Below are 9,531 nucleotides of genomic sequence, written 5' to 3'. Positions count from 1 at the left end.
GTATTGGAGCAAAAGGGGGGCCATTGGCTATGGCCCAGCCGAATGATGAAATATCAAGCTATACTAACTGAGCAAGATGATGTAATCTTAAGAACTACTAACTTATTGAACCCAGCAGTGTTTCTAGGAACAACTACGGAGGAAGGAGACCTCAGTCATGATTGCGTGGAGATCATCGAACATACCTATGCCAGCAGAACAGACTTAAAGGATCAGCCTCGGGGGAGACCGGATTGGGAACTTTTCACGGATGGAAGCAGCTTTGTGGAAAATGGGACTCGTTATGCAGGATACGCGGCAACTACATCAAAGGTAGTGATTGAGGCAAATTCCCTACCTCCGGGGACTTCAGCCCAACGAGCAGAAATAGTCGCCCTGACACGAGCCCTGGAACTAAGCGAGGGTAAGAACGTGAATATTTGGACAGATTCAAAATATGCATTCGGGGTAGTCCCCGTACATGGGGCATTATGGAAAGAAAGGGGAATGCTATCCTCACAAGGGACTAATATAAAATACCAGGAAGAAATATTGAAATTAATAACAGCTGTACAGAAACCCCAACAGGTGGCCATAATGCATTGTAAAGCTCATCAAGGAGGGGTGTCAGAGATTGCAGAAGGTAACAGACTGGCGGATTTGACGGCCCGGAAGGTTGCACGTGAAGTATGGAAAGTAATGGCTCTAATTCCATCGAAGGTAGGCCTCTCTTGTTTTAAATTACCTAAAGACCCAAAGTATTCAGCGGAAGATGAGAGACTTGCAAATTTGATGAAGGCCCAGAAGAATCCTGACGGGTGGTATGTGACTACGACAGGACAACTCATAGTACCTCCTATAATAATGCGAGAACTCTTACAAATAAACCATAATGAATGTCACTGGGGTGCAGAAGCAATGGTGACCTATTTGAAACGAGGTGTCATCTCGGTACACATGTTAACAATGGCAAAGTCAGTAATGTCAAAATGTGAGCTTTGCTTAAAGAATAATCCGGTAGCAAGGAAACATGCTGAGATGGGAAGAACTAGAGCTGGAATAGAGCCTGGAGATTACTGGCAAATAGACTTCGTGGAACTGCCTAAAGCAAGAGGTTATAAATACCGATTGGTAGGGGTTGATACTTTTTCAGGATGGCCAGAGGCCCTTCCCTGTCACACCAACTAAGCAAAGGAAACGGTAAAATGGTTACTACGGGAAATAATCCCTAGATTTGGTGTACCGTTGGGTATTTCTTCAGACAGGGGACCACATTTCATTGCCAACGTGGTCAAGGAGGTTAGTAGGTTACTGGGAATCACCCAGAACACCCTATCCCACTTACTCCACCCCCATCCTATAGTACTAGCGTTAACAAGCAGGCATAGAGGAATCAATAAGATAGTAGACTAACGAAGATGCGTTAAGATTATACTTACTAATCTCTATATCAAGTTATACTCACTAACCTCTACTAACCTGATTCAACCTAACAGTAATGAAAATACTTGCTCTTGGTATGAGTGAAGTATTTTCAAAGGGGGGGAATGTTAGTGTTGGGGAGAATCGAATGGATGTTTTACTAATGTCTCTTAGGTAATGGGACCTATCAGTATAATTAAGCATTGCCAAATGTACTTACATTATCAATTAATCTATGTATACTGGATACTTAGGGAGTACATTGAACAATCAAAAGAATCATTGAAGGGGAACCCTGGGAGGGAACAGGTACAACCTGACCTTGGATAAGGGCCTGGAAATGATGAAATGAGTTGAAGCAGAACCAAGAAGCGGAGGGAGCATGCGTCGAGTAAGAAAGGTGAAAAGTTTAGCGGAGAGGAAGACTCCTTACTTCATCTGGACGACCACCTGGACGACCACCAGAGTGCGCCACGCATGTGCAAAGGGGAGGGGAGCTAATTAGAATGAAAAGCGAGGCTGATGTTGCAACCCGTAATGAATATGTATACCTGACGCAATATTGTATGTATAAAAAAACGGCTGGGAAGTAACGGGACTTGAAGCCAGATTTGGGCACCTGCCCCGGCTTCCAGCGCTGAATAAAGCACCTTCATATAATCACTTGGTGGTTATGTGGTTGCTACGCTAACATTTTGGCGACCCAGGTGGGACAGCGTGGGCACTGCTGAGGCGGCTCGTGTCTCGGTTTCGCTCCAGCCGGCACCGAGGGATTCTCGGGGAGCAGTCGACCACGACCGACCTCCGCTGCTCACGACGTACCACTGGAGTGGTAAGCAAAGGTGCTTTCAACTTTGGGTATTCGGTACCGATTTGGTTGCGAAAGCCTGCCGGTCAGACGCGGCGAAAGCCACGCTCGGTTGGGCAGGGAGCTCCCGGGGTAAGCCTAGGCGCCGTCCGTTAGACAGAGCGAAAGCTCTGCAGGTTCGGCATTGGTGGTTTGGTATTGGTAATTGTATTGGTTTGTGCTGAAGGGTCAGCACTTGGTATTATTGGTATGTAGTAAGCACGCTGCTGCTCCGGCAGCTTCTGGGAAAGCGTGCTGCTGCTCCGGCAGCTTTTGGGAGAGCACGCTGCTGCTCCGGCAGCTTTTGGGAAAGCGTGCTGCTGCTCCGGCAGCTTCTGGGAGAGCACGCTGCTGCTCCGGCAGCTTTTGGGAGAGTGTGCTGCTGCTCCGGCAGCTTTTGGGAAAGCGTGCTGCTGCTCCGGCAGCTTTTGGGAGAGCACGCTGCTGCTCCGGCAGCTTCTGGGAAAGTGTGCTGCTGCTCTGGCAGCTTTTGGGTTTGTATCATAAGCTCAAAATGAAAAAGATCAAAGGAATTCTGGGAAAAGATGTACCTATCCCGCGGACATCCCCGCTGGGGTGTTTGCTAGCACACTGGAAAGAGGGAGGTTTTGGTCAAGAAATGCGGAAAGGAAAGCTGATTGATTATTGTAATATTTGGTGGCCACAGTATAAACTAGAGGACCAAGAAACTTGGCCTGAGAATGGAACATTGCAATATAATACAATTTTACAATTGATGCTATTCTGTAAGCGGGAAGGAAAATATGATGAACTGCCGTATGTGGAATTATTCTTTTATTTGCGCCGAAAGCCTGAATGGCAGCATGCTTGTGGAATAATGGTGCTTGAGGTTTCAACTGAGGAACGTTGTTGTGCATGTACTAAGGAGGGACACTGTATACAGCATCAGGCAATAGAGAATAATAAGTATTATGGGGAAATGAATAATGGAAATATTGATTTGGAAGTTGCGCCGTCGGCTCCGCCGGAAGAGCCAGGACAGGGAGGGAAAAGAGAAAAGGAAGCTAGCAGTAGTGATGGAGAATCCCCGACTTTAGTCTCCCCTGTGTCACATAGGACCCGGCAACAGCGAAGGGCAGGAGAAACTATAAATGAACAGGGAGGGAAAATAATCGCTCCCCTCAGGCAAGGAGTGGGGACAGAAGGACCGGTATATGTTAAGGTGCCTTTTTCAGCTGGGGATTTAATGATATGGAAACAAGCAGCCGGCACCTACAGGGAAAACCCAGATAAAGTAGCTAGGGTAATGAAAATGATAATTAAAACCCAAAATCCCGATTGGGATGATCTCCAGGTGATCCTGGATACTTTGATGGACTCGACAGAAAAAGACGTGGTATTGCGGGCAGCCAGAGAGAGAGCCCGAGAAGATATACGTAATGGATTAGTGCTTGGAAATCTAGATCAAAACTTCCCCACCGAGGATCCCCAATGGGATTATAACACAGGGGATGGAATAAGGAGGCTGAAGAGATATCAAGATTGGGTACAAGTCGGGGTACAGAATGCCATGCCCCGGACTTATCAAAGGACTTCCAGCTGTTTGTGCATGAGAGACAACGATTGGCATTAGGAGTACTGACCCAGCGACTTGGGAGCTGGAAAAGACCTGTGGGGTATTTTTCTAAACAATTGGATGCAGTAAGCGCTGGATGGCCCTCGTGTTTAAGGGCCGTGGCAGCCACAGTCCTTTTAATACAGGAAGCCAGGAAGCTCACATTAGGGAAGCAAATTGAGTGTTCGTGCCACAGATGGTGACTACGGTATTGGAGCAAAAGGGGGGCCATTGGCTATGGCCCAGCCGAATGATGAAATATCAAGCTATACTAACTGAGCAAGATGATGTAATCTTAAGAACTACTAACTTATTGAACCCAGCAGTGTTTCTAGGAACAACTACGGAGGAAGGAGACCTCAGTCATGATTGCGTGGAGATCATCGAACATACCTATGCCAGCAGAACAGACTTAAAGGATCAGCCTCGGGGGAGACCGGATTGGGAACTTTTCACGGATGGAAGCAGCTTTGTGGAAAATGGGACTCGTTATGCAGGATACGCGGCAACTACATCAAAGGTAGTGATTGAGGCAAATTCCCTACCTCCGGGGACTTCAGCCCAACGAGCAGAAATAGTCGCCCTGACACGAGCCCTGGAACTAAGCGAGGGTAAGAACGTGAATATTTGGACAGATTCAAAATATGCATTCGGGGTAGTCCCCGTACATGGGGCATTATGGAAAGAAAGGGGAATGCTATCCTCACAAGGGACTAATATAAAATACCAGGAAGAAATATTGAAATTAATAACAGCTGTACAGAAACCCCAACAGGTGGCCATAATGCATTGTAAAGCTCATCAAGGAGGGGTGTCAGAGATTGCAGAAGGTAACAGACTGGCGGATTTGACGGCCCGGAAGGTTGCACGTGAAGTATGGAAAGTAATGGCTCTAATTCCATCGAAGGTAGGCCTCTCTTGTTTTAAATTACCTAAAGACCCAAAGTATTCAGCGGAAGATGAGAGACTTGCAAATTTGATGAAGGCCCAGAAGAATCCTGACGGGTGGTATGTGACTACGACAGGACAACTCATAGTACCTCCTATAATAATGCGAGAACTCTTACAAATAAAACATAATGAATGTCACTGGGGTGCAGAAGCAATGGTGACCTATTTGAAACGAGGTGTCATCTCGGTACACATGTTAACAATGGCAAAGTCAGTAATGTCAAAATGTGAGCTTTGCTTAAAGAATAATCCGGTAGCAAGGAAACATGCTGAGATGGGAAGAACTAGAGCTGGAATAGAGCCTGGAGATTACTGGCAAATAGACTTCGTGGAACTGCCTAAAGCAAGAGGTTATAAATACCGATTGGTAGGGGTTGATACTTTTTCAGGATGGCCAGAGGCCCTTCCCTGTCACACCAACTAAGCAAAGGAAACGGTAAAATGGTTACTACGGGAAATAATCCCTAGATTTGGTGTACCGTTGGGTATTTCTTCAGACAGGGGACCACATTTCATTGCCAACGTGGTCAAGGAGGTTAGTAGGTTACTGGGAATCACCCAGAACACCCTATCCCACTTACTCCACCCCCATCCTATAGTACTAGCGTTAACAAGCAGGCATAGAGGAATCAATAAGATAGTAGACTAACGAAGATGCGTTAAGATTATACTTACTAATCTCTATATCAAGTTATACTCACTAACCTCTACTAACCTGATTCAACCTAACAGTAATGAAAATACTTGCTCTTGGTATGAGTGAAGTATTTTCAAAGGGGGGGAATGTTAGTGTTGGGGAGAATCGAATGGATGTTTTACTAATGTCTCTTAGGTAATGGGACCTATCAGTATAATTAAGCATTGCCAAATGTACTTACATTATCAATTAATCTATGTATACTGGATACTTAGGGAGTACATTGAACAATCAAAAGAATCATTGAAGGGGAACCTTGGGAGGGAACAGGTACAACCTGACCTTGGATAAGGGCCTGGAAATGATGAAATGAGTTGAAGCAGAACCAAGAAGCGGAGGGAGCATGCGTCGAGTAAGAAAGGTGAAAAGTTTAGCGGAGAGGAAGACTCCTTACTTCATCTGGACGACCACCTGGACGACCACCAGAGTGCGCCACGCATGTGCAAAGGGGAGGGGAGCTAATTAGAATGAAAAGCGAGGCTGCTGTTGCAACCTCTAATGAATATGTATACCTGACGCAATATTGTATGTATAAATAACGGCTGGGAAGTAACGGGACTTGAAGCCAGATTTGGGCACCTGCCCCGGCTTCCAGCGCTGAATAAAGCACCTTCATATAATCACTTGGTGGTTATGTGGTTGCTACGCTAACATTTTGGCGACCCAGGTGGGACAGCGTGGGCACTGCTGAGGCGGCTCGTGTCTCGGTTTCGCTCCAGCCGGCACCGAGGGATTCTCGGGGAGCAGTCGACCACGACCGACCTCCGCTGCTCACGACGTACCACTGGAGTGGTAAGCAAAGGTGCTTTCAACTTTGGGTATTCGGTACCGATTTGGTTGCGAAAGCCTGCCGGTCAGACGCGGCGAAAGCCACGCTCGGTTGGGCAGGGAGCTCCCGGGGTAAGCCTAGGCGCCGTCCGTTAGACAGAGCGAAAGCTCTGCAGGTTCGGCATTGGTGGTTTGGTATTGGTAATTGTATTGGTTTGTGCTGAAGGGTCAGCACTTGGTATTATTGGTATGTAGTAAGCACGCTGCTGCTCCGGCAGCTTCTGGGAAAGCGTGCTGCTGCTCCGGCAGCTTTTGGGAGAGCGTGCTGCTGCTCCGGCAGCTTCTGGGAGAGCACGCTGCTGCTCCGGCAGCTTTTGGGAGAGCACGCTGCTGCTCCGGGAGCTTTTGGGTTTGTATCATAAGCTCAAAATGAAAAAGATCAAAGGAATTCTGGGAAAAGATGTACCTATCCCGCGGACATCCCCGCTGGGGTGTTTGCTAGCACACTGGAAAGAGGGAGGTTTTGGTCAAGAAATGCGGAAAGGAAAGCTGATTGATTATTGTAATATTTGGTGGCCACAGTATAAGCTAGAGAACCAAGAAACTTGGCCTGAGAATGGAACATTGCAATATAATACAATTTTACAATTGATGCTATTCTGTAAGCGGGAAGGAAAATATGATGAACTGCCGTATGTGGAATTATTCTTTTATTTGCGCCGAAAGCCTGAATGGCAGCATGCTTGTGGAATAATGGTGCTTGAGGTTTCAACTGAGGAACGTTGTTGTGCATGTACTAAGGAGGGACACTGTATACAGCATCAGGCAATAGAGAATAATAAGTATTATGGGGAAATGAATAATGGAAATATTGATTTGGAAGTTGCGCCGTCGGCTCCGCCGGAAGAGCCAGGACAGGGAGGGAAAAGAGAAAAGGAAGCTAGCAGTAGTGATGGAGAATCCCCGACTTTAGTCTCCCCTGTGTCACATAGGACCCGGCAACAGCGAAGGGCAGGAGAAACTATAAATGAACAGGGAGGGAAAATAATCGCTCCCCTCAGGCAAGGAGTGGGGACAGAAGGACCGGTATATGTTAAGGTGCCTTTTTCAGCTGGGGATTTAATGATATGGAAACAAGCAGCCGGCACCTACAGGGAAAACCCAGATAAAGTAGCTAGGGTAATGAAAATGATAATTAAAACCCAAAATCCCGATTGGGATGATCTCCAGGTGATCCTGGATACTTTGATGGACTCGACAGAAAAAGACGTGGTATTGCGGGCAGCCAGAGAGAGAGCCCGAGAAGATATACGTAATGGATTAGTGCTTGGAAATCTAGATCAAAACTTCCCCACCGAGGATCCCCAATGGGATTATAACACAGGGGATGGAATAAGGAGGCTGAAGAGATATCAAGATTGGGTACAAGTCGGGGTACAGAATGCCATGCCCCGGACTTATCAAAGGACTTCCAGCTGTTTGTGCATGAGAGACAACGATTGGCATTAGGAGTACTGACCCAGCGACTTGGGAGCTGGAAAAGACCTGTGGGGTATTTTTCTAAACAATTGGATGCAGTAAGCGCTGGATGGCCCTCGTGTTTAAGGGCCGTGGCAGCCACAGTCCTTTTAATACAGGAAGCCAGGAAGCTCACATTAGGGAAGCAAATTGAGTGTTCGTGCCACAGATGGTGACTACGGTATTGGAGCAAAAGGGGGGCCATTGGCTATGGCCCAGCCGAATGATGAAATATCAAGCTATACTAACTGAGCAAGATGATGTAATCTTAAGAACTACTAACTTATTGAACCCAGCAGTGTTTCTAGGAACAACTACGGAGGAAGGAGACCTCAGTCATGATTGCGTGGAGATCATCGAACATACCTATGCCAGCAGAACAGACTTAAAGGATCAGCCTCGGGGGAGACCGGATTGGGAACTTTTCACGGATGGAAGCAGCTTTGTGGAAAATGGGACTCGTTATGCAGGATACGCGGCAACTACATCAAAGGTAGTGATTGAGGCAAATTCCCTACCTCCGGGGACTTCAGCCCAACGAGCAGAAATAGTCGCCCTGACACGAGCCCTGGAACTAAGCGAGGGTAAGAACGTGAATATTTGGACAGATTCAAAATATGCATTCGGGGTAGTCCCCGTACATGGGGCATTATGGAAAGAAAGGGGAATGCTATCCTCACAAGGGACTAATATAAAATACCAGGAAGAAATATTGAAATTAATAACAGCTGTACAGAAACCCCAACAGGTGGCCATAATGCATTGTAAAGCTCATCAAGGAGGGGTGTCAGAGATTGCAGAAGGTAACAGACTGGCGGATTTGACGGCCCGGAAGGTTGCACGTGAAGTATGGAAAGTAATGGCTCTAATTCCATCGAAGGTAGGCCTCTCTTGTTTTAAATTACCTAAAGACCCAAAGTATTCAGCGGAAGATGAGAGACTTGCAAATTTGATGAAGGCCCAGAAGAATCCTGACGGGTGGTATGTGACTACGACAGGACAACTCATAGTACCTCCTATAATAATGCGAGAACTCTTACAAATAAACCATAATGAATGTCACTGGGGTGCAGAAGCAATGGTGACCTATTTGAAACGAGGTGTCATCTCGGTACACATGTTAACAATGGCAAAGTCAGTAATGTCAAAATGTGAGCTTTGCTTAAAGAATAATCCGGTAGCAAGGAAACATGCTGAGATGGGAAGAACTAGAGCTGGAATAGAGCCTGGAGATTACTGGCAAATAGACTTCGTGGAACTGCCTAAAGCAAGAGGTTATAAATACCGATTGGTAGGGGTTGATACTTTTTCAGGATGGCCAGAGGCCCTTCCCTGTCACACCAACTAAGCAAAGGAAACGGTAAAATGGTTACTACGGGAAATAATCCCTAGATTTGGTGTACCGTTGGGTATTTCTTCAGACAGGGGACCACATTTCATTGCCAACGTGGTCAAGGAGGTTAGTAGGTTACTGGGAATCACCCAGAACACCCTATCCCACTTACTCCACCCCCATCCTATAGTACTAGCGTTAACAAGCAGGCATAGAGGAATCAATAAGATAGTAGACTAACGAAGATGCGTTAAGATTATACTTACTAATCTCTATATCAAGTTATACTCACTAACCTCTACTAACCTGATTCAACCTAACAGTAATGAAAATACTTGCTCTTGGTATGAGTGAAGTATTTTCAAAGGGGGGGAATGTTAGTGTTGGGGAGAATCGAATGGATGTTTTGCTAATGTCTCTTAGGTAATGGGACCTATCAG

Source organism: Anser cygnoides, unplaced genomic scaffold (assembly GCF_040182565.1).
Source record: "Anser cygnoides isolate HZ-2024a breed goose unplaced genomic scaffold, Taihu_goose_T2T_genome scaffold_49_1, whole genome shotgun sequence".
NCBI classification, from domain to species: Eukaryota; Metazoa; Chordata; class Aves; order Anseriformes; family Anatidae; genus Anser; species Anser cygnoides.
Note: the sequence above shows the minus strand (reverse complement) of the source record.